We start from the raw sequence: 26386 nt of genomic DNA, 5'->3' as shown, positions 1-26386 counted from the left end.
GGCGCGCTATGAGCTTGTAGATCCGCTATTTTTCAATAGCTAAAGCATAACATAATGCTAACACCAAAAGGGGTTCCCGCCCAAAATGGGTTAAAATGGCACATACCGGTGTGTGTTTGTAGCACTCGAACGATCTGCATGGGTAACGTGTCTGGTTACAGATCGCGTGTTAATACCAGGTGTAAATGAGGTTGTGCTAACACGCAGGAAAAGCAAATATATAGTCCACATTTTATATTTGATCACTGGGAGGATCTCGTCGTGTGTACACATTCACACGCACGCATGTATAATTTCAAACCAAAAAACAACAACTGTGCGTTAACCCATATGAGATGCACAGCCACATAAAACCGAAAAATCATAATCTTGAAAATGTCAAAAACACATAATTTGTATTTTGTCATAATTGTTTTTTGCTATAATGACATGCCCAAAAGTAGGGAGGCCAGGCTGAATGTGGTCATGGGTCGTTGCTTGTTACACTGCAGGGTTGGATCGAGACTCAGGGTTTTGCAGTGTATATACTGCACCAAAACAGAGACATACGCCCAAAATAGTGGGGGTGGGGGGTGTGCGTGCGTGCGTGCGTGTCTGTATGCATGCATGCGTGTGTGTATGTGTATAAAGGTGTGAGGCTGTGTGGCTCTGCATGTGTGCCAGCCTCGGTGCCCTCGGGGCAGTGGCCGGCACCAGCTGTTGGTAATAAGCCGGGGCCGTCATTAATGAAGGCCTTTTTTCTAAACTCTGGAGCTTCAGGGCACCGTCGGCCATCGTTACAGCCATGTTCTGGCTCCACTTACTTTAATAGCCACAGTAATGCCTGACCTATATACTTAGCATGTGTGCAGGTGTTGGCGGCAGCAGTGGCACATTGTGAGCTTGTAGATCAGCTATCTTCAGAGTGTGACACCTGCGCACGTCTAAGCAGCACATAGCCTATAGCGCAGGCTATAGCTAACACCCCTGTTGCTTCCATAATAATAATAAGACCACATTACTCTCCCTCTTTCTCTCCATATGTTCAGCCCTGCCTCGTTCCCTCTCAGCGTTGCTCTTTCTACAATCGCACTTTCGCTCATTGTCTCTCTCTCTACACCATTTCTGTCAAATTAACAGTCTCTCTCTCTATCTCTCTCTCATGTGTTCCTCCCCATCTCTCTCTCTCCCCCCTCCTTTTTCTACACTCACACACTCCGTGGCAGTGTTTCTCTCACTCCGTTTCCATTTCTGTCAAATTAACACAGTCTCTCTCTCTCTCCCCCTCTCCCCTTCTCTCTCCCCCTCTCCCCCTCTCTCTCTCTCTCCCCCCCGCCCCTTCATAGCGTCAAATCAGTGTAATAGAGCAGCAATACGCCTGCAGAGATCTCTAATGAACCTATAGCTGGGGCGCCATGCTAACTCTCGAGGAGGATGTCACGTGACGGCAAGACGAAGATCCGACGGTGGGAGGCTAAATTGAATGAACCCGGTGTTGGCCTGCAGTGTGAGGAGGTTACTGCAGTTGGCCTGCAGTGTGAGGAGGTTACCTCTGCAGGGGAAGGTGTTGGCCTGCAGTGTGAGGAGGTTACTGCTACAGGGGAAGGTGTTGGCCTGCAGTGTGAGGAGGTTACCTCTGCAGGGGAAGGTGTTGGCCTGCAGTGTGAGGAGGTTACCTCTGCAGGGGAAGGTGTTGGCCTGCAGTGTGAGGAGGTTACCTCTGCAGGGGAAGGTGTTGGCCTGCAGTGTGAGGAGGTTACTGCAGTTGGCCTGCAGTGTGAGGAGGTTACCTCTGCAGGGGAAGGTGTTGGCCTGCAGTGTGAGGAGGTTACCTCTACAGGGGAAGGTGTTGGCCTGCAGTGTGAGGAGGTTACCTCTACAGGGGAAGGTGTTGGCCTGCAGTGAGGAGGTTACTGCTCCAGGGGAAGGTGTTGGCCTGCAGTGTGAGGAGGTTACCTCTACAGGGGAAGGTGTTGGCCTGCAGTGTGAGGAGGTTACCTCTGCAGGGGAAGGTGTTGGCCTGCAGTGTGAGGAGGTTACTGCAGTTGGCCTGCAGTGTGAGGAGGTTACCTCTGCAGGGGAAGGTGTTGGCCTGCAGTGTGAGGAGGTTACCTCTACAGGGGAAGGTGTTGGCCTGCAGTGTGAGGAGGTTACCTCTACAGGGGAAGGTGTTGGCCTGCAGTGAGGAGGTTACTGCTCCAGGGGAAGGTGTTGGCCTGCAGTGTGAGGAGGTTACCTCTGCAGGGGAAGGTGTTGGCCTGCAGTGTGAGGAGGTTACCTCTGCAGGGGAAGGTGTTGGCCTGCAGTGTGATGAGGTTACCGCTACAGGGGAAGGTGTTGGCCTGCAGTGTGAGGAGGTTACCTCTACAGGGGAAGGTGTTGGCCTGCAGTGTGAGGAGGTTACCTCTACAGGGGAAGGTGTTGGCCTGCAGTGTGAGGAGGTTACCTCTGCAGGGGAAGGTGTTGGCCTGCAGTGTGAGGAGGTTACCTCTGCAGGGGAAGGTGTTGGCCTGCAGTGTGAGGAGGTTACTGCTACAGGGGAAGGTGTTGGCCTGCAGTGTGAGGAGGTTACTGCTCCAGGGGAAGGTGTTGGCCTGCAGTGTGAGGAGGTTACTGCTCCAGGGGAAGGTGTTGGCCTGCAGTGTGAGGAGGTTACTGCTCCAGGGGAAGGTGTTGGCCTGCAGTGTGAGGAGGTTACCTCTCCAGGGGAAGGTGTTGGCCTGCAGTGTGAGGAGGTTACTGCTCCAGGGGAAGGTGTTGGCCTGCAGTGTGAGGAGGTTACCTCTCCAGGGGAAGGTGTTGGCCTGCAGTGTGAGGAGGTTACCTCTGCAGGGGAAGGTGTTGGCCTGCAGTGTGAGGAGGTTACCTCTGCAGGGGAAGGTGTTGGCCTGCAGTGTGAGGAGGTTACTGCTACAGGGGAAGGTGTTGGCCTGCAGTGTGAGGAGGTTACCTCTGCAGGGGAAGGTGTTGGCCTGCAGTGTGAGGAGGTTACCTCTGCAGGGGAAGGTGTTGGCCTGCAGTGTGAGGAGGTTACCTCTGCAGGGGAAGGTGTTGGCCTGCAGTGTGAGGAGGTTACCTCACAGGGGAAGGTGTTGGCCTGCAGTGTGAGGAGGTTACCTCTGCAGGGGAAGGTGTTGGCCTGCAGTGTGAGGAGGTTACTGCTCCAGGGGAAGGTGTTGGCCTGCAGTGTGAGGAGGTTACTGCTCCAGGGGAAGGTGTTGGCCTGCAGTGTGAGGAGGTTACCGCTGCAAGGGAAGGTGTTGGCCTGCAGTGTGAGGAGGTTACTGCAGTTGGCCTGCAGTGTGAGGAGGTTACTGCAGTTGGCCTGCAGTGTGAGGAGGTTACTGCAGTTGGCCTGCAGTGTGAGGAGGTTAATGCTGCAGGGGAAGGTGTTGGCCTGCAGTGTGAGGAGGTTACCTCTCCAGGGGAAGGTGTTGGCCTGCAGTGTGAGGAGGTTAATGCTACAGGGGAAGGTGTTGGCCTGCAGTGTGAGGAGGTTACCTCTGCAGGGGAAGGTGTTGGCCTGCAGTGTGAGGAGGTTAATGCTGCAGGGGAAGGTGTTGGCCTGCAGTGTGAGGAGGTTACCTCACAGGGGAAGGTGTTGGCCTGCAGTGTGAGGAGGTTAATGCTACACGGGAAGGTGTTGGCCTGCAGTGTGAGGAGGTTAATGCTACAGGGGAAGGTGTTGGCCTGCAGTGTGAGGAGGTTACCTCTGCAGGGGAAGGTGTTGGCCTGCAGTGTGAGGAGGTTAATGCTGCAGGGGAAGGTGTTGGCCTGCAGTGTGAGGAGGTTAATGCTGCAGGGGAAGGTGTTGGCCTGCAGTGTGAGGAGGTTAATGCTACAGGGGAAGGTGTTGGCCTGCAGTGTGAGGAGGTTACCTCTGCAGGGGAAGGTGTTGGCCTGCAGTGTGAGGAGGTTAATGCTGCAGGGGAAGGTGTTGGCCTGCAGTGTGAGGAGGTTAATGCTGCAGGGGAAGGTGTTGGCCTGCAGTGTGAGGAGGTTACCTCTGCAGGGGAAGGTGTTGGCCTGCAGTGTGAGGAGGTTAATGCTGCAGGGGAAGGGCGAGCGTGCATGCTGCAAATATAGGGAGGGTGATATTCCGGTAAACAAACAAGACAAACACAAAAGGAAAACGATGTCCCGGTTCGTTTCTCATTGTCTGTCTTATACAGTCACTGTTATGCCCTCGATCGCATTCTCTGTGACTTTCTATCAGACTTGGGTTTGCAGAAAACATAATGCATTTTGCACACAGACACACACACAGACACACACACACACCACTCTGAGATGTTGCGTTCACCTCTCTGACATACTTCATACTGTAATTCTCCTTGAACCTTATACCGTCTCACTGTTCTTACAGTATATTGTTGTGACTCTTGCCCTGTACCGTTGCAGTTCTCTCTCTCTGCCGCGTACACACACAAACACGCACGTGCACACACACGCGCACACGCACACACACGCACACGCGCGCACACACACACGCGCACACGCGCGCACGCACACACGCATCATGCTCTTTCTCCCGCTCTCTCTGGAGACACAGGCTTACCAATGTGACTAGTCTAGAGAAGGTGTAAATAAATACAATTCAACAACAACACCTCTGTCTCTGTCTCGTACAAAACGCGGATTAGGGGGCATTTCAGGCGAAATATGTCTCGACTAATCTACCGGTAAACTACAGCGGCACGCAAGTGTCGATCCAAAATGGATCATGACCATGAACAAAACTGCAGACTGCAGCAGATATAAAAACTTGGTGGCCAAGGTAACTTTTGAATGAAATATTGTCTGATGTTCGAGACAAAAATAAATAAATAACAAGACACTGTTTTGTCATACTCCACTATTCACCCTCCATAGTGAATAACAAGACACTGTTTTGTCACACTCCACTATTCACCCTCCATAGTGAATACAGTATGCATATTATCCCATATAGACCCGAGACCAAATTCTAAATGTTCCAAATCCTGACAATTTTCTGAAAAACCTGTGTTTCTATTTCATGTCAAGAATCCCAGAAATGATTATGTAATTGGCCCACCGCCGACCCCCATCTGAAAATATGTTGTTCCAGATGACCCCCCCAGAAGCAAAGATATGAATTAAAAAGTTTGCTGTGAAAGAATATATATTCAAAGATCTGCACCACACATTTTGACGACTTTTCAAAAATAGCAGATCTACAAGCTCATAGCGCAGCACTCGCGTGCGGCGCTGTGAGCTTGTAGATCTGCTATTTTTCCAACAGCTAATGTTAAAAAATAATGGTTAAAGTGGTTTAAAAGCTATAAGACGACAGAGACGCGTTCCCGTCCTAAACGGATTAACCCATTCTGACCTGAGATCAGATTCTAAAAATGTCTTCTACATCCTGACAGTTTTCTGAAAAAGCTGTTTCTATGTCAGTCGTTCTTCGATTTTTCAAAAATAGCAGACCTACAAGCTCGTAGCGCGCCACTCGGTGGCGCGCTATGAGCTTGTAGATCTGCTATTTTTCAACAGCTAAAGCATAACATAAGGGTTCCCGCCCAAAATGGGTTAAGACAGGGGTAGATAGAATGAAAAGAGACAGTGTGCGTGGTGATACAGACAGGCCTATTAAATCTTCAGAGAAACCTGGGAAAATCAAACCTGAGTGCCGGTGGTCCGGTCGGCGCGTTCCCTCTTTGATTCTCAAAGCATTAGAGCTTTCGCATGGGCTTACAGCCATCACCGCATTATAATTACACTGAGGCTAATGAAAGGCGACGCCGCTATAATCTTCACAAGCTATAGGCTCTGTGAACATCACACAAAGCTGCCCCACTTCAGATGTACTGCTGCCCAGCCCAGTGGTGTAGGACGGTAAACCAGTGGTTTTCAACCCTTTTTCATATCAAAGGTTATTCGGCACTTGAGCCACATTTAGCCTCTCAGACCCAAAGACCAAAGAATATTTTGTTGTCGTTGGATATAAGACTTTGTCCACAATAGAGGGTATGCGCGTGACATCATCATCATACCAGGAAGTTATGCTGGAAAGCCTACCGAGTGGCAAAAAACTGCTTTCTGGCCTTGACAGCCCATACATCCACACAGAAAAGTCTTATTTGATTGCATGAAATTACTTTAAACAACATTAAATTCACTTTGTCACTCACTTTGCCACTCGATTTGCCACTCGATCTGCCATTCACTTTATGCATGCACATACCCTCTATTCCATGGCAAACGATCAAAATAACAACATTCTCTAATTGTGTAGACTTCTTATGAATTAAGTAATGCAGATGTTTAACAATAATTTAACCCTTGAGAGCGTAAAATGAAACCAAATGGACCCGTACGGATCCATTTGGTTTCATTTTACGCTCTCAAGAGTTAGATGATGTGTGCGTGTCAGAGTGCACGTCATCTTTCACATCGTCTGTCATGATCAGGCCTGACATTTTGTCATTTTAGGGGCGAGGCCACTTGGCCTTTAGTGTTGCACTTTGAGGGGGCACAAAGGTCAAATGGCAGGGCAGGACATAACATAAAGCAACGATTTTAAGTCCAATAAGTAATTAATTTAACTATCAGTGACATATAACCCAATTATTTCACAAAATAATGTATTGGCAAATTACCAATATAAGTCCTATAGGGCCTATTGGTCTCAATATTTGTCACATTCAGCTCTGGACTTAAGTAATTGTTTACATGAATCACATGAGCATTCAAAACCTTATTTTCATTAAATGAAATCTGATTGGACTAATAATGGCTTAATATTTAAAATATAGTATTCCTTAATCATTCACAATATAATAAGATTAAGATTAATTAAGGTGGTTAGCCTATAGCAGGAGGCTAATTAATACACATTTAATGTTATCATAAACTATCATCCAACAGGTTAGCATTTCACTTTTGTATTTAGAATGTCAACCAGACAACTGGTGGCATCTACCGTATTGACCAGAATACAGGTTTTCAACCAGTGGTCAGCAGCTAAATGATGGAGTTGGTAACCAAATGGACCTCAGTGGTCCGCAGCTAAATGATAGAGTTGGTAACCAAATGGACCCCAGTGGTCGGCAGCTAAATGATGGAGTTGGTAACCAAATGGACCCCAGTGGTCCGCAGCTAAATGATGGAGTTGGTAACCAAATGGACTCTTATAGGTCTTTAACTCTTGAGAGCAAGAGTAAAATTATTGTTAAACATCTGCATCAGTTAATTTACAAGAAGTCTACAGTACACAATTAGCGAGTGTAAAAGAAAAATAATTGATCAACATTTTGCCGGTTGTCTCTCCTAATCGTACCACATCAATACATCATGGAATTGTGGACAAAAATCTCAAAATATTCACTCTGTGGGGTCTGAGAGGCTAATTCTCAAATGCCAAATACATAATGGGCCTTGATCCTTGATATGAAAAGGGTTGAAAACCAATGTACTAGAAGAATAAGTTGAAACGGTGAAATCACCATATAGGGCGTGTCATTTTACGAGGAGGGGCACACGGCCAAATGGAAGGGCAACGAGGGCCATCGCCCTCAATGTCGCTCCTCAATCCATTCTCTATAGCTATATTATAACTATGATTGAAGTGAGCTTGAAAGAACCGTCAGAGGTGCAGCCCGAAAAAGAGCACGATCGACTCCACGGGACACCAATGCGATTGATGGGGAGGAAAAAAACACCCACACAGGTTTCAACTCCGCCCCAACGAAAGGAGTTGACAGTCGATATGGGATCATATCCCACGGCCCGATGCTAATACACATGCTGTTTGTGAAGCAGTGGAATCCCTGTTTTCTCTGCAGGAGGTAATCTTGCTGTGCCCTGAGACACAGACACAGGGAGACAGGCAGGACAGCTACGAGGGGAGATTCTTATCCTTCTTTAGCCTGAATTGCATTTTAGCCCCAAAACCTAAAAGAAAATAATCGACTGAAGCATATTTCTGTGGGAATCTCTGTGTTTCAAGCTGTTTATCTCTTGGCTCAGCTGATTAGTCTCCTCTCACTCCCCCCCCCCCCCTCTCTCTCTCCCTCTGTGCGTTTCTCTCTCTCTCTCTCTCTCTCTCTCTCTCTCTCTCTCTCTCTCTCTCTCTCTCTCTCTCTCTCTCTCTCTCTCTCTCTCTCTCTCTCTCTCTCTCTCTCTCTCTCTCTCTCTCTCTCTCTCTCTCTCTCTCTCTCTCTCTCTCGTGCGGATGTGTGTGAGTGAGGAGCGTGGTGCGGAGTGAGGTTACGGAGTGAGTGTTTGGTCTATCTATACTGTCTATGCTTGCTCTTCTATCTCGCTAGTGTTGGGTTTTGCGGTTTTTGCACTCGTCTAGTGTTTAAACTGCTGTTGGTGGTTTTGTGTTTGCTGCGCGCAGACGGCTGTCGGCGTCGCCATGGCTTTCACAACTCTCACAAGGAAGCATGGTTTTAAGATCTCGCCAGCTTTCCCGTGTTCTGTAGAGGACTGTAGTTTAGCGGTCGCAAAAGTAGTCGGACCCGCTAGCGTTAAATCTGCTGCCAGGATGAATGGTGGCGTTGTGATTTTTGTCGATGGGATGAATAAAGCAAACGCTGTGATCGAGAGGGGCGTTGAGATAAAGGGCACGCTTGTGAAAGTAACGCCACTCGCAATGCCATCGAGTAAAGTGTTTCTGTCAAACGTCCCCCCATTCATTGATGATGAACTGATAGTGAGAGAGTTGACCAAGTTTGGGAAGGTGGTGTCGCCGATTAAAAAGCTCCCGTCAGGGTGTAAATCACCTGAGTTGCGACATGTTGTTTCTCACAGGAGAATGCTGTTCATGATTTTGAGAAACAGGAGTAAAGAGCTGATTACAGGCTTTAAGATCAAAGTCGACAATTTTGAATACACTTTATTTGCTACAACCGAGAATATGAAGTGCTTTGGCTGTGGGGTGGAAGGGCACTTGATAAGGTCCTGTCCAGAGAGGGTTGTTGACTCTGGCGAGGGGACAAGCAATGCTACCAGGGGGGGGGAGGGGGAGTAATCCCTGGGGAAAAAATGTTGAAAAGGAGATGGGAAACGTTAATGGGGATGGTACTGGGAGTGGGCAGGTGGGTGAAGATGAAGGAGTAAATGCTGAACCCGAGTTGTTGGCAGAGAATGTCAATAAAGATGGGGGGGGGGGAACTGAGCAAACAGGTGAAGATGAAGGGGAAAAAGAAAATAGCCAGCAGGAAAACAGTGGAGGTGAAGGAGAAGTGGTAAATGCTGAACCTGTGGCTGACACAAGTTCCCAAGAGGACAGTAGTCCTCCTGTCAGTCAAGTGGAGGAGGGAGGGGCTAAAGTAGCTGACATGGAGATGGGGGCTGAGGAGGAAGGGGTGAAGGTGGTGGGGCAGAAAAGAAAGGCAAAAGGTTCAAATGGGACAAAAGCAAAAAAAGTGACCGAGGGGAAAAGAGAACTCAATTCAGACGATAGTACTTGTGGTTGGGTGAGCGATGATGAAACATGTGTAAAAAAGAAAAATGTCTATGGGGTGTCAGAAATGAAACGTTTTTTGCAGAAAACAAAAAACAAGAGACTGATCGAAGTTGAAATGTACTTCCCAGATAGTAAGGGTTTTGTGAAGGCTGCCAGGCAAAACATGAAGTTAACAGAAGGAGTATGCTTTACCAGGCAAGAGATTTTCAGAGTGAAGAAACTGGTGCAGAGGGTTGATGCGGAATTAGAATGGTGATGGTGGTGGTGCCGCTGGGTTCCTTCTGTGCGCTGGGTCCTCTTTTGCATTTGGTTTTGTCTTTAATGGACATGAAGATGAACTGGACAATGATACAGCCAGCCACTTGTGAGGTGGGCTGGCTTTGGTTGACTGGACAATGGTGGAGCGGCTGTTGCCCGCTACGAGTGCTACGTGTAGACTCTGATTCTCAGACGGACCTCTGGTTGGAAGGGCCAGGATGGACCTTCATCACAGTCCAACATCGAGGCTCACTCACAGCCTGTGTGACAGTGGTCATGGTGGAACTGTTGGATGTAGCTGGTCAAAGCTTGGTGGATGAAGGAGCAATAGCTGATCTGCTGGGGCTGATATCATCTTGCCGTGTGGGTTGTTTCCCAGAACTGTGCATCGAAAAACTGTCTATGAAAGATACTGAACATGAGAATCACAGGAGGGGAGAGGAAATGGATTTGTACTGTACTGTTGTGTTGTGTGTGTCCAGAGACGGGCTGGGTGTGGAGGAGGAGGAGGTGTATAGGGGGGGTTCAGGGGCAGCAGCAGCATGTCACTGGCTGAACCCTCTGCATTGGTTTGTTGGAGCAATGGTTTTGAATATGAATAATGATTTTGTTTTGTTTCGAGCTTTATGCAAAATGCCATTGGTTCATGAATGACACGAATGTTTGACTGAAAACAAGTAAAGTGTTTGCTGTTCTTTTTTAGTTTGTAAATAAAAAGGTTTTATAAAAAGTCAAAGTCTCTCTCTCCGTCTCTCATTCTCTCTCATTGTCTCTCTGCTAATTGTCTCCTTGTGTGTCACATGACTCGTGCCAAAATGGATGATTTTTCACTTGAATTTTGTTTTGATCTGATCTCTGAAACTAATCCTCTCTCTCCCCCCCCTCTCTCTCTCCCCCCCTCTCTCCCTCTCCCCTATCTCTCCTCTCCACTGCATGCCAACCCTGCTACGGTTGCAGAGCCAGCAGAAAGCCTGCTGCAACAATGCAATTCACCCGTTCGCTGCACACCATGCCCGTCCGTCCTGCTCGGTGCATTGCATGCCCGTCTAGTCTACTTGTCTGTCTGGAACTTGGAATGGAAAGCGCAGAGCTCTGGCTCCATTTGTGCATGGGGCCCACACAAACATGCACGCATGGATGCGCACGTAGCCAAATACATGCGTGCGCACCCGCACACATGCCCACGCACACACTCACGCACACACGCATGCGAACACGCACGCACGTGAACACGCACAAACGCACACACACACACACACACCCCTGAAGACCACCAGAATACACTGCCCACGGCTATGTTTTTATGCAGTGCTAATTCCAACGTACAAGTCAGGCATTGGGGGAAAAGGCATTATGTAAGCTGCTTTATTCTGTGCTAATGCAGGCCAGGCAGGGAACAGCCCCGCCACGGACCTTCAAAAGCCCCATAACTCCCCTAATTTATTAGGTTACTTTCATCACCTTCATCATTAAGGCATTTATGACGGGAACGCATTTGTGTCGCTTATAACGTTTAACCACTTTAACCATTGTTTTGAACTTCAGCTGTTGAAAAATATCAGATATACATGCTCATAGCGTGGCACAGAGTACCGCGCTACGAGCTTGTAGATCTGCTTTTTTAATTTTTATCATTGCGCAAATCTTTGAATAAAAATATTCTTTCACAGTGAACGTTTGTAACTCGTATCTTTGCTTCTGGGGGTCCCTGAAACAATATAATTTCAGATGGGTGTTCGACGGCCAATTACAATGTATATGATGTTTGGGGTCCTTGACATGAAATAGTTTGAGAATCACTGACATAGAAACATAGGTTTATCAGAAAACTGTCATGATTTAGAAGACAATTTGTAGTAGAGTAGAATCTGGTTTCTGGTTATGCTTTAGCTATTGAAAAATAGCAGATCTACAAGCTCATAGCGCGCCACCGAGTGGCGCGCTATGAACTTGTAGGTCTGCTATTTTTTAAAAATCGAAGAACGAGAACTGTCAGGATTTAGAAGACATTTTTAGAATCTGATCTCAGGTCAAAATGGGTTAAGGCAGAAAGGCACTCCTCATGGAGGCAGTGTTCTGTTTGATAGTGATGACCTGCCTATTTAATTGAGCTGGGCTTATATGGAGACACGGACGTGGAAGACAGCGGACAATAAAAAGCAATCTATTATCTGTGGAAACAATAACCGCGTGCTCAAAAGTTATTGTCCAACCGGGGAAGCGGTCAAGGAGTACGGGCCGCTCTAAGAGCACATACTAAAGCCCCGTAAGTCAGTGGTTCCCAGACCATTTCATGTCAAGGACCCCCAAATTGACACTAATTAGCCCGTGGACCCCCCATTTGAAAAGATATGCCATGGGGACTCCCATAAGAGAAGATTTGTACGGCTCTAGCAGTGATTCTCAACCCGTTTAATTTCAAGGACTCCCAATTTGACATGCATTAGTCTATGGATCCCCATTTAATGGCATTTCTATCTCTGGGAACACCAATTTATATTGTAAAATCAGTGTTAATTTAACTCATAAACACATAAGGGTCCATTTCGTTCCAAACTATCATTTAGCTGGGGACCCCCTGAAACTCCCTCAAGGACCCCTGGGGGTCCCCGGACCCCACTTTGGGAACCACCATAACAACATAATGCTGCATGGCAACCATAAAATGCCATGCAGACCCCCGTGGCTGGAGTCATTTGCATATTGAAGGGGGGTCGTAACGAGATAGCCATCTCATTACCTGAGATAATTACTGCTTAAGGCACGAGCACTCCTCGCGCCACATGCTGACTGTATACCACATGGGGAAGCAGTGATAGAAGTCCAAGTTCACTCACATCCCTGCTGACATTTAGGACGCCGTTTCTACGACGTGCCACTGTGTCACGCGCCGCCGCAGAGTTTAATCCATTCTGGGCGGGAACCCCTTTTGGTGTTAGCATTATGTTATGCTTTAGCTATTGAAAAATAGCAGATCTACAAGCTCATAGCGCGCCACCGAGTGGCGCGCCACAAGCTTGTAGGTCTGCTATTTTTGAAAAATCGAAGAACGACTGACATAGAAACATAGCTTTTTCAGAAAACTGTCAGGATTTAGAAGACATTTTTAGAATCTGATCTCAGGTCAAAATGGGTTAACGGCTGAATCCGAGGCACAGAAATAGCAACGGATTGATAGATACACGGGTAGATGAATGGATGGATGTTTTTCTCCTCTTCCCACACCTCTCGCCATGAGGGTCTCGGAGCCGATGAGCGTGTGGATGTACGTCGCAGCGTTGCTGTGGTTACAGTTTAGACAAGGCGAGGTAAAACGGCCCATCTCCTCCTGACTCCTGAAATGCTCTGGATGATCCCGAGGTGGGTGTCGCTCATATAGCGTTAAGACTCCTCCGTCCTCATCAACTCAAAACACAAGTACGTCGAAATGTGATGCCTCGACAGCTATAAGTCATTCTCTCTGTTCGCTATAAACGATTGCATGAAATCGTGCACTTAGTGCATTCCCGAGAGAGAGAGAGGTGTGTGTGTGTGTGTGGGTGGGTGTGTGTGTGTCGAACGCCATGGTAGACATGAAAGGGCCTGAAAAATCCTTTCTTTTCACTCGACTACTCTCCATTATCGCTCTTTTTATACTGCTGCTATTACATTATCGGCTCCTAGAGAGAAACAAAAAACTCCCAGCGCGTGACACACACACACACACACACACACACACACACACACACACACACACACACACACACACACACACACACACACACACACACACACACACACACACACACACACACACACACACACACACACACACACACTTCAAAAAAGCTTTGCTCCAACTCCCCTGGTGAGCAGAGGCTTATGGCCGCGTTATGCTGCGTTGACACTCACAACGAAAGCTGCAAAACGACCGAAGTGTGGTCAGCTAAACTGTCGCAGAGTCGCTGTTGACGGTGGAATAAGTATACTCACATTTTGTTACTCGTTGTAAAAGTATCAATGCTGCGATGTAGAAGTACTCTGTTACACGTAGAGTATGAAAGTATCAATGCTGCGATGTAGAAGTACTCTGTTACACGTAGAGTATAAAAGTATCAATGCTGCGATGTAGAAGTACTCTGTTACACGTAGAGTATAAAAGTATCAATGCTGCGATGTAGAAGTACTCTGTTACACGTAGAGTATAAAAGTATCAATGCTGCGATGTAGAAGTAGGCTACTCTGTTACACGTAGAGTATAAAAGTATCAATGCTGCGATGTAGAAGTAGGCTACTCTGTTAACGTAGAGTATAAAAGTATCAATGCTGCGATGTAGAAGTAGGCTACTCTGTTACACGTAGAGTGTAAAAGTATCAATGCTGTGATGTAGAAGTAGGCTACTCTGTTACACGTATAGAGTATAAAAGTATCAATGCTGCGATGTAGAAGTAGGCTACTCTGTTACACGTAGAGTATAAAAGTATCAATGCTGCGACGTAGAAGTAGGCTACTCTGTTACACGTAGAGTATAAAAGTATCAATGCTGCGATGTAGAAGTAGGCTACTCTGTTACACGTAGAGTATAAAAGTATCAATGCTGCGATGTAGAAGTAGGCTACTCTGTTACACGTAGAGTATAAAAGTATCAATGCTGCGATGTAGAAGTAGGCTACTCTGTTACACGTAGAGTATAAAAGTGCAAACGTATTGGCAAGAAAATGTACTTTTTCATACCAATATAAACAAGTAGAAAGTACTCATTGTGCAGACGTTTTCAAATATATAAAATGTATAAAAAATGTTTTGAAAATGGCAGATCTACAAGCTCACAGTGCGTGGCATTGTGATGTGTGGCATTGTGCAAATAATATAACGCTTAAGTGGTCCTTGAGGAGGTTCCAGGTGGTCATCAGCTATGATGGACCCGTATTTTTCACTCAGTTAAATTATTGTTAAACATCTGCATTAGTTAATTTACAAGAAGTCTACACAATTGTATAGAATGTAGAAGAATTGCTATTTTGATCAACGTTTATCAGTTATCTCTCCTAATGGTATCAACATCAATAATGAATTCTTTAGTTTTGCATCCGAGAGGCAAAATGTCATCAAATGCAGATTAAATAATGGACCTTGAAAAACCCCTGTTTTAAGCACTCAGTTGCTAATTTATTCATACTCTCTCCGGTTTCACTGGACACGGTTAACGACGTCCAGAGGTGCCGACCGCTGACCACTAATGTACGGCTCTGTCTCACTGATGCTGTCCAATGGAAACGTTCTAGGAGCTTGGTACGTGTGGTCAAGGTGGTCAATGTCCTTCCACCATGGAGTACCAATTAATCAATTGCACTCAGCACTGAAATCAATATGCGTTCAAAATAAAAGTCTGTCATACCAAACACTGTTTTAGCATAATACTTTGACGATCCTCCGTCTGCTCCTCTCTGACATTCAAATGTTAACGTGTCTCGAAGGAACATGCATTATCTCCATCTCCCAGTTTTTGCAGAGTGTGTGCTCTAAAACAATTTTTCCGTAGGAGTCTCGGGTCAACTTTTAATTGGTTTTGTTCCCCTCTCTCTATAGATCCAGTATGCTCGCAGGGTGGCATTTGGACATTTACCCTCCTGGGGGGCGTGAGCAGGCCTGGTCTGGTCCAACAGTCTGTCGGTATAGTCTGGGGCAGGCAGACAGACAGAATGCCACGCCTAGAAAACCCCAAAATCCATACATATTACACCACTACTGTTTTGACCACGACGGAGGCGTGGCTTTCACTAGTGTATACGGAGGTGCTATTTCACCGTGTCTGGGTCGGGCTGGGTGAGTTCGGGTTTGACATTATTTACTATTCTGTCCATATCGGGTTACAACTCGGGGCTGAGTCGCCATACCAAACTTCGCAACACTCGACACGACAAACCACGGCCGCTCGGTGGTGTCTCTCTCCCGTGGCTCAAGTTGGGTAGAGACGGCGCCCACCTGTCATTGTCTATGGGGAGGATTTCATTGTCAAGATGTACAGATTTTTGTGTTTTCCAGGCGTGTATGTATTGCAATTCTGTGCTATTTCACTGTGTTTGGGGGAGACCGGGTATAGGAATCATGCCACATTGGTATTCAGAGGGATCGGCTGGCTGATCGGCTCTCCGGTCACAAAGCAAAAACACCCACGTACCAACAAAATGGACCTGCTAGACAGGGTTAGATTTGTAAAACTAAACAGAGGGTGGGTGGGGACAATCTTTCTTCCACTGAAGCACTTATATAGTCTATAAAAAGGTAGCCGTAATAAGCCTAGGCTTCAGTCTATACTTCTTTTTTTTCAGAATAAGAAAAAAAATCACACCCGTCTGAACTAAGTGGTGCAACTCTACAACTCTACATGCAAACTAGACTAACACTAACACATTCCAGGTGACTAAAATGTGACTAAAACTAAATTAAAACTATTCAAGAGAACTAAAATCTAAATTTGCTGTCAAAAACAGCACTGCCCTGCACCAGCATTACAAATGAATGACCAGCAGGGGATATCAAAAGTAGAAACACATCCCCGTGAGCAAATCCATTCCTGCCTCTTAACACATTTTGTGCCCAAAACGTCTGTGGACGTCTTGGGTATTACCGCACGTGCATAGCCCAAGACGTCTGTGGACGTCTTTGAAAGAAAAAAAATATATATATTTTTTCTTTTTTTCTTTTATTAAAAAAAATCAAAACAATCAAAACTTTTTTTTTTTTTTTTTTAATACGTGGTGCCAAAGTTTGTGTTTTCGCCATTGAGAATGCATTTGGCGTTTAAATTAAATAACTCAGAAACTATAAAACATTTCAAAGTAAAAAGTTCCAGCATGTGTCTCCACAGTCAGCTGAATTATAAAAAATGTGAATGGATTTTCTAGGTGAAAGTGATTTTGGGCAGTTTTGCGTGGGCTCTCAATGTGTTAACAAACAACAGCAACACATATTTCCACAGACACAGACATACACATAATACGCATACTGTATGCACAGATCAAAGATTATCTGGGTACGTTGGCCGAAGAAAGCATCACAATAGGACCAAAAATATTGCTATCGTCTGCAGTCTGAATTCATTGGCTCCACTTCAAGAAACGAGCACAAATCTGTTTAAAAGAAAAGAACACCCCATAAGACTATGCAATGCATTATGTGTCACTGTCGACGACTGTGGCAGCATAAGCTTGGAATATTATTGTCAGCTGAGGAGAAGGTGTCTTTCCGCAATTGCAGAAGAACAAACAACCACCATTTAGGTAAAGTTAACATATCATGAGAAAGAATATTGAATGAAGTGACTGAAAGTGAGTATTACTTTATGTCCCCTCATTAAAACTCAGCTCCTGCACAAAAATAATAGGAACCATGGAAGCTGCAGAGATGGAGCTAATAATTAGGAGGCATAAACACTGACACATCACAAAATATATATAACAATAAAAACATGAAGTCGCATCAGCCCCAGAAGTGCTGTGAGCTGTAGTTTTAACCCATTCAGGCCTGACGTCGAAATTTGAAAAAAAAAGTTTTCTAAATCATGACAATTTTCGGAAAGATTTGAGGCACATTTTAACGATTTTTCAAAAATAGCAGACCTACAAGTTCATAGCGCGCCACTCGGTGGCGCGCTATGAGCTTGTAGATCTGCTATTTTTCAATAGCTAAATTATAACATAATGTTTAAAACGCTAACGCTAACGTGACATGGATGCGTTCCAGGTCTCAATGGATTAAACTCGGACCATCTCATTTCCTGAGTGTTGACGCGAGGCGGCTGATACGTCCCATTAGTCTGTCCATCTCCGCTCTCTCCTTCCATTTTTTAGCTCTCGCGCCGTGCCGACTCTAAATGATATGCCGGCACGACATGTCAGCACATTTACAGATATACAGCCCAGTCTGGGGTTTAAGTGGTGCGGAGAGCTTGAAGTCGACTAACCAACGACGACAGTATAACAAGGGGGCCGGGTTGTTTTTCATTTGCAAGCTCGTCCCCCAAAATAGAGCTGGTGCGCACAGTGGCTCAAGAAAGAGTGAGGCATGGTAAAATGTTCAGAATGTTAGTAAGTGGTCGTGCGGGAAGAGCCGACGCGTTTGATTTGCGTTAATCTCCTGCCATTAACGCTTCCCCAGCACGTCTCTAAACATAGCTTTCGCACTTGATGTGCGTCAACAACACATCAAGTGTTGACGCTTTGAAGGAAAGAGGTCTTTCAGAGTCACGGACGGCAAATTAGCAAATAACGCGTTGTTCAGAAAAGTCTGCATTTCAATATTATCCGCTTTGTTTTCAAAAACTCCGGCATGGAAGCATACTGCGTATATAGCTGATATATAGAATAATATACCACTGCTAAAGACCCAATCTGAGTCACAACACCCGAGTCACCTTGAATACATTTCATAAACTTGACAGAGAGACACAGAGAGAGAGAGAGAGAGACACAGAGAGAGAGAGAGAGAGAGAGAGAGAGAGAGAGATAGAGCGAGAGAGAGAGAGAGAGAGAGAGAGAGAGAGAGAGAGAGAGAGAGAGAGAGAGAGAGAGAGAGAGAGAGAGGTCATTACGTTCACCAAGCCATACGAGTCCCGGTTGTGAACTGGGGAGCCACAGAGAGCTAGATGCATCATCTCGGGGCCCACATATCTTCATTCCAGCCCAGCGGGGTGAGTTGCTGGGGGCCCCAAACCAGCGTATGATTGATTGAAACTAATATAGTTCACACCTCGGTCCTATAAGCTGCAAGGCTACATGGAGCCAGAGGCCCCCATGGGTCAGAGTGGGAAGGGACATCAGCGGGCTCTTCACAATCACATACAGTAGCATGAACAGACAGATATACCCCCCCCCCCCCAACTCCAAACCCTTGCTCTATACGCCGACACACAAACGAGGTAATTGAACAAGATGGCTTCAAGATGGCTGCACAACAGAGAGCTAGAGGAAAAGATGGCCATCCATCTGCTTGCCCTCTCCCACCGGAGAAGGGTTAGTGTCGCTTTTGTACACCAGTTAGGGTAATGAAGATTGCGGTTGATGTTTTTCTCTTGTGTGTGTGTGTGTGTGTGTGTGTGTGTGTGCATGCGTGCGTGCGTGCATAGTGCGTGTGCGTGTGCATGTGTGGGATTGCATCACTTGATGAAGACAGCACCAACAGTCCAGTAATAATGTAATTTGACCTCTAACTAATTGCAAAAAAAACAAACTCAACTGATTTTGCATCTTCAATATATCCTGAATAACAGAAAGAAAGTTGCCTGGAATTGTCTGAGGGGAAAGTGTTGAAAATGGCCTGTACAGTATGGCCACCATTGACATCCTATTATAAGGCAATATTTTCTAAATTTCCTTATGCTTTAAGTAGCATGTGACATATCAAACTAGGTTGTTGTCATGATGCTGAAGCCATTCCAAGCATTAGTTTTGCATAAAAACACTCATTGGGCTAAATTTGGCCATAGCAACTTGCCAAAATGTAATGAGGTCAGCACATTTGGGCAAGTTGCTATGGCCAAATTTAGCCCAATGAGTGTTTTTATGCAAAACTAATGCTTGGAATGGATTCAGCATCATGAAAACCCCCTAGTTTGATATGTCACATGCTACTTAAAGCATAAGGACATTTAGAAAATATTACCTTATAATAGGATGTCAATGGTGGCCACACTGTACAGGCTATTTTCAACACTTTCCCCTCAGACAATTCCAGGCAACTTTTTTTCTGTTATTCAGGATATATTGAAGATGCAAAATCAGCTGAGTTCGTTTTTTTTGCAATTAGTTAGAGGTTGATCCTGTATTTTCCATAGATTTCCTGTACTACCAACAGAGCAACAACAGCGTTCACTTCTGAGAGTTTTCAACTTAAAACCAGACAAAACAATTACAACATGTAGAGGGAATTAAGGTGGAGGCAACTTACCGACTTGTGATGAGTCACCTGGGGGGCGGGCGAGAGAGAGAGAGAGAGAGGGGGGAGGATTAGTTTCAGAGATCAGCTCAAATCAAAAGTGGAGAAAGAAATCATCAATTACATTACACCACGTGACATTGTTACACTCAAGCAGTGTTGATTTTGTCGACTAATACTATGACAAAAAATGTTCGTCGACTACCTTTTTTCACTGACGAAACTAAAACTAAATATATTGACAATTTTGTCAACAAAAAAAAACTAGACTACACTAGTTGCATGCTGAAAATAGCAGATATACAAGCTCACAACATGCCGCAGTTGTAGATCTGATATTTTTAGTCGGTGTAAAATCAGCATCAAAAGGCATCAAGGCCTGCCAAAATACACTTTAGTCAACTAAATCAACAACTAAAATCAAATGACATTTGGTCGACACTAGCTACAACATTCCAGGTGACTAAAATGTGACTGAAACACAATGAAAACTATTCAAGAAACTAAAATCAAAATGTGCTGTCAAAATTCAACACTGCACACAAGGGGACATTGCATTAGATGAAGTCTCTGATGTGACATCACAGATCTCCATGTTTAGCATGCAGTGTTAACTACAGTATATCTTCCTTTATTAAAAAACAAAACAAAACTATGCCAATACCCGAAGGGTCTGTCTAGTCACAGACTAGAGGTTTATGTAGGCTAAATTTATAGATGGATGTGTAAAAAAAAAAATACAAAAAAGTGACATATTATTGTGACTCATTTTTCCCTCATTTTTGGGATCAGATAAAAATAGCGCAAATAAACCAAGCTCTCCCGAAATAGTGCTCCAGCTCCAGTTTCCATTAAATTGTCTTTCCTCCGTCAGATCAGGCAGTTATGAAATGATGAAAATATAATTGTTTACAAAAGACACAATTAACCCATTTTCGGCGGGAACCCCTTTTGGTGTTAGCATCATGTTGTGCTTTAGCTATTGAAAAATATCAGATCTACAAGCTCATAGCGCGCCACCGAGTGGCGCGCTACGAGCTTGTAGGTCTGCTATTTTTGAAAAATCGAAGAACCACTGACATAGAAACATAGCTTTTTCAGAAAACTGTCAGGATGTAGAAGACATTTTTAGAATCTGATCTCAGGTCAGAATGGGTTAAAGCACAATTAAGCCCCACAGGCACCATGGCAGAACTACCACAACATACCATGATGCACAACTAGGGAAAAGTGGCCCTCGGGGCACAGGTCTCCACCAGCATGTATTCCTCTGCCTAGAGGGAATGTGCGTGCATAATTGCAAATAAAATTGCACGCTGTGTTCATGATTTGAGGCATTTAGTTCAAAACGGACCAATCTTGCAAACTTTGGAAGGCGATCTTAGCCAATGGGGATGGAATATGGGGAAGCAGACAGGTCCGTGTTGATCACATGACTATGGAGATAGTGTATACCGATTTGCGTGATGTATGGATAAAATCTGTGTGAGTAATAGAAAATAAATGCTAACAGGCCGTCATGAAAAAATTGGGGCAGAGGTTTGTCGCTGGCATCCAGGGTGTGTGTGTGTGTGTGTGCACAGTTTGGCATCGACCGCGCCAACCGGGACAACGGTGGCCACAGAAATTCACTGAATGTTCAAAGTTCAGGTTTTTTGGGTGTACTTGAGGTCATAAAACCTAAAAGAAAAACGAAAAATAAAAATAAATGAAAATGTCAACATGTCCAGTGGTCAAATGTTTATAGATATGTCTTTTACAAGCTAAGAGAATGATAGCATTGACCTGGAAGAGGCCAGACAAACCAAGTATTACACAGTGGTTCAGGGAATTGTCTTTATGTTTACCTTTGGAAAAGATTGCATACATTCTTAAGGACAAACAAGAAATGTTTCAGGAGGTGTGGGGCCGTTTTATAAGAGTGCTGTTGTTGTTTTTTTTGTTTTGTTTTTTGGTTATTGTTGTTTTGCTTTCTTTATATCAGTAATTGTCTTGTAATGTTCATTGTTGTTTTTTTGCATATTTGTATTGTCATTTGTGTGTAAAAAAGGAAAATAAATACATTGTTGAAAAAAAAAAACATGTCCAGTGGTGCTGCAGAATACTAATACATATTTGGAATTAATCAAAATCTCTTCAGTTAAAACACTTAAGACCCTATAGTTTGTAAATAAAATGGACCTCAGTTGGCACTGTACGTTTTCTGCATAACATCTGCCTGCCGAAAATTGCAGATCGCACACAAAGCATTGCGTTGCGATGCATTGCGTTGCATTGTAGGTTGTAGATCTGCTATTTTGGGTGAATGTGCCACCAAAGCAGGTGTATGTAGGTTTGCTTTGGGCATTAAGGGACACATGGGTGGCGTGATAGCCTGCATTGTAAATGTTATTGCATATTATTTTATTCTGAATGACATGGGTTATTCAATTCCATGTAATACACTTTGTTTAAGTCTAATATCCTACACCTTTCTGGCTTTCTCTGTGCTTGGAGGGAATTACACTCCTCATGACAGACAGACGCAAGTAGTTTCCTCTACTGAATTATTTGGAGGCTTGTCCAAATCCACCGTGAAAACTAAACATAAAATAGACCATGATGTTAAAATTAACAGCCATGCACAGCATGTAGATGCAAACATTTTACCCAAGTAAAATACAGACAATTTAAGCTAAAATAAAGACAAATGCTACATAATGTATGCTACATAAAAAGGGAATTCCCTTCAGTCTTCACCCTTTTCTTATAAAGTTTTAGACAGTCTTTTGTGTGACCATGTTGACCAACATGAAACTGAACTGTCACAGGGCAGCCTGTGCCCTATATACACGCACGCATACACGCACGCACTGATTAAGGACATTGTACGCGCACAAACAAACAGCTGCGACAAATTATTAATTAAGACCACGGCGGGTTTGGAACTTATTAAGCAACTGAAGTGACTGTGGGTAGTGGGGCAGAGTCACTCACAGGTCCTAACAACAACATGTGTACACCAAAATGTTCACCAAAATATTTCAGTGATTCAAATGATATAAATGTTTGACTTGCAGGGTAAAACTATTCTGCTATCCTCTGCTGCACTGGCACTCTTCTGTATGGAATCTGATTCTGAACTGCCGTCTGCCGAAGCAGAGCAGGACTCAACCATTCGGCTTAAGAAGGGGAGGGGGAGGTACCAAGTACTGCTGATGAGTAGGGGTGTTTGACAATGTTGATGAGCAAAGTATTTCTATTATCTTTTGAAATGAATGCAAACCCAAATGGTGTTTAGTCTAAAGTAGAACATCTAGAACAAATATATTTCCAGATGGGGTTTAGGGACAAATCTACCTCTATAAACAAGGGAATGTCTGTCTGTCTGTCTGCCTGCCTGCCTGCCTGCCTGCCTGCCTGCCTGTCTGTCTGCCTGCCTGCCTGCCTGCCTGCCGTCCTGCCTTTTGATGAATTGAACAAGGTGGACCCTCTTGTAAACAAGTGTAATGCTTAATTGGGTCGTCCACTCACAGTTAACAGTCTTTGTATTGAGTTTGTGCTTGAAATGTAGTACTGTAATTCTGCAAACTGTTAATAAATATTTCAATCAATCAATCAATCTGCATAGCTGTCGCTGCTCCTCACTGGCTGCAACAATGGCTCTGCATTTGCACACAGACATTGAGGGACACAGACATTGAGGGACACAGACATTAAGGGACACAGACAGACATTGAGGGACACAGACATTGAGGGACACAGACATCGAGGGACACAGACATCGAGGGACACAGACATCGAGGGACACAGACATTGAGGGACACAGACATCGAGGGACACAGACATTGAGGGACACAGACATTGAGGGACACAGACATTAAGGGACACAGACAGACATTGAGGGACACAGACATTGAGGGACACAGACATCGAGGGACACAGACATCGAGGGACACAGACATCGAGGGACACAGACATTGAGGGACACAGACATCGAGGGACACAGACATCGAGGGACACAGACATTGAGGGACACAGACATCGAGGGACACAGACATCGAGGGACACAGACATTGAGGGACACAGACATCGAGGGACACAGACATTGAGGGACACAGACATTGAGGGACACAGACATCGAGGGACACAGACATTGCACACAGATTAGGGCGGCTGTGGCTCAGGAGGTAGAGCAGGTCGTCCAATGATCCATGGGTCGGCGGTTCGAATCCCAGCCCCTCCTGTCTACATGTGGAAGTGTCCTTGCCTCCAATGAGTCGGTCAGTGTGAGCTTGCCACCATTGGTGTGTGAATGTGGGAAGTGAGGACGCTGGCGTCGACTGTTCGCCGCTTCACCTCCCAATGTACAGTATGAATGAATGAACCATTGTAAGTGCTTTGAGTATAGGCACGTAGTGCATAGAGAAGAGCTATAAAATGCAATTCATAAAATGCAATTCATTATTGACCATTACCTTTATGGAGGACTTAACGAGGCCATTTTTCACTTGATCAAACTGTACGCTGTTTATTAGTGGGGGTTTTTTGGATTTCTTTTGTTTAACGTGACTCGCACTACGCCACATCAAGGCTTTTATTGGGAAGGTATTATTCTTCTGGTTTGAGGGAAAGGTTCTGGTTTAGGGCAGTGGTTTCCAACCCGTTTCATTTCAAGGCCCACTATTTATTCGGCTTTTGAGCCACGGAACCACCATGACATTTAGCCTCTCAGACCCAAAACTAAAGAATATTTTGAGTATGTTGTCATTGGATAAGATTTTGTCTACAATTCCATGCTTTTGGCAAATGTTTATCAAAATAACAATTCTTCTACATTCTCTAATTGTGTAGACTTGTTGAAAAATGAAGTAATGCAGATGATTAACAGTAATGTAACTCTTGAGAGCGTAAAATGAAACCAAATGGACCCGTACGGGTCCATTTGGTTTGCATCATACACCCGAAAAGGAATGCTGCCCATGGGGCTATGAGAACCACTGACTCCACTGGTTTAAATAATAATTAAAACCTTTGGAAGCAAGCCCATGATGATGATGATGTGGGCTTGCCTTAAAGCAACCAAACATTAGAAACAAGCCCAAAAAAACCCACACAACTATACCAGTATTTACAAGCATGCATGGCTGTCGCTGAGGACAGGCTGATCCTTAATTAACATCAGTCTACTCAATCTCTGTTGAATCGTTGTATTATTGCCAGTATTGTTTATGTTGTATTGTTTTACAAGTGTTAATGCTGGTCTCTATGTTTATGTCCACATACTGTACTGTACTGTACTGTAGGAGAGAGAGAGAGAGAGAGAGAGAGAGGCGTGCACAAGGATAAGAAAGAGACTGAAGGAAAAGGGGCACTGAGCGAAAACAAAAGAGAGAAAGAAACTAATGGAAAAAGAAATGGAGAAAAGGAGGGGACAGGGAGAGCCCTCGTGAAAGAGACGAGTGACTCAGTGTAACTCATCTCAGACATGCAGCCATTCAGAGCTCGTCTGTGACGTGAGGCACCAGTGTGTGTGTGTGTGTGTGTGTGTGTGTGTGTGTGTGTGGTGTGTGTGTGTGTGTGTGTGTGTGTGTGTGTGTGTGTGTGTGTGTGTGTGTGTGTGTGTGTACATCAAGGCACCCACATGTCAGTGTTTGTGTGTCATCTCGTATACGTCGAGATAATAGAGAACCACTGCTCGTCCATGCAAAGAGCTCAATATTATTTATCTGCAACGCAGCCAGCCTTCTCCCTGGCAATACTATAGAGTGTCGCAGTCGCAGAGCCAACTCGGCTCGGGACAAATCATGACAACAAACACAATGTTTTGGGCCGATCAAATAATTAGAATGAAGAGGAGAAAAGGCAGGGTACAACAACTTTTGTTTAGTTTTTTTGGCTTTGTCCGCGGCGTAACCGTCTTTAAATAATACTTTTTGAAATGTCTATAGGAAAATGAATGGAGAATCATTTCCTGGGCCACTCGTCGTTCTGAAAGGGGGCGGGACTGCGATGCTCTATACCAGTGGTGTGGTTCCTAAAGTGGGGTCCGGGGACCCCCAGGGGTCCTTGAGGGAGTTCAGGGGGTCCCCAGCTAAATGATAGTTTGGAACCAAATGGACCCTCATGGATCTGTAACTCTGAGATAAATTAACATTGATTTTACAATCTAAATCGGGGGTCCCAGAGATAGAAATCCCATTAAATGGGGGTCCAGTAAACTAATGCATGTCAAACTGGGGGGTCCTTGAAATTAAACGGGTTGAGAATCACTGCTAGAGCCGTAAAATCTTCTCTTATGGGGGTACCTGGCATATCTTTTCAAATGGGGGTCCGCGAGCAAATTAGTATCAATTTGGGGGTCCTTGACATGAAAAAGTAGCCACCCCTGCAGCTCAATGGTGCAGGGAGCCGGTCTTGGTGTATAACTCTCTGGGTTCCATCCAGTGTACTGTACTCAACACTCCCACCCCCCCCACACACACACAACTTTTTAATAAGCATGCATAGTTTTCATTAGAAATATTGATTGTTGCTGTTGGATCAAGCTCCAAATTAAGCGTGGTTACTGCTCCCTGCATTGGCAGGTGTTAAATATGAGAAGTGATTACTAAGGTGGGGGTGGTGTGGTGGGGTGGGGTGGGGTGGGGGGAGTTGGTGGCAGGCAGTATCCGACAAAGCTGCATTAAATGAGATTAATTTTTCAACTTCAGAACTCAAGTATGGCGGCACAGTTGCATTATCTGCCCTGTCTCGACTCTCGACTATCCGTCTTTTATTTTGTAAGTGATTCTCGTTTTTTTTATTAAAGCATGGTG

General features: G+C 45.0%; 1 protein-coding gene across 1 annotated transcript in view; it reads right to left on the bottom strand.

The window, feature by feature from the left end:
• The window catches only part of LOC306914191 (neurexin-2-like), an 847936-nt gene that overhangs the window by 665996 nt on the left and 155554 nt on the right, over positions 1 to 26386 (bottom strand). Inside the window, exon 3 of the mRNA XM_079491166.1 lies at positions 19602 to 19619. The gene's annotated coding sequence lies outside the window, so the exon portion shown is untranslated. The remainder of the gene's footprint in view (positions 1 to 19601; positions 19620 to 26386) is intronic.

Source organism: Electrona antarctica (genome assembly GCF_951216825.1).
Source record: "Electrona antarctica genome assembly, chromosome: 21".
Taxonomy (NCBI): Eukaryota; Metazoa; Chordata; class Actinopteri; order Myctophiformes; family Myctophidae; genus Electrona; species Electrona antarctica.
Note: the sequence above shows the minus strand (reverse complement) of the source record. Positions and strands in the feature narration are given on the sequence as shown.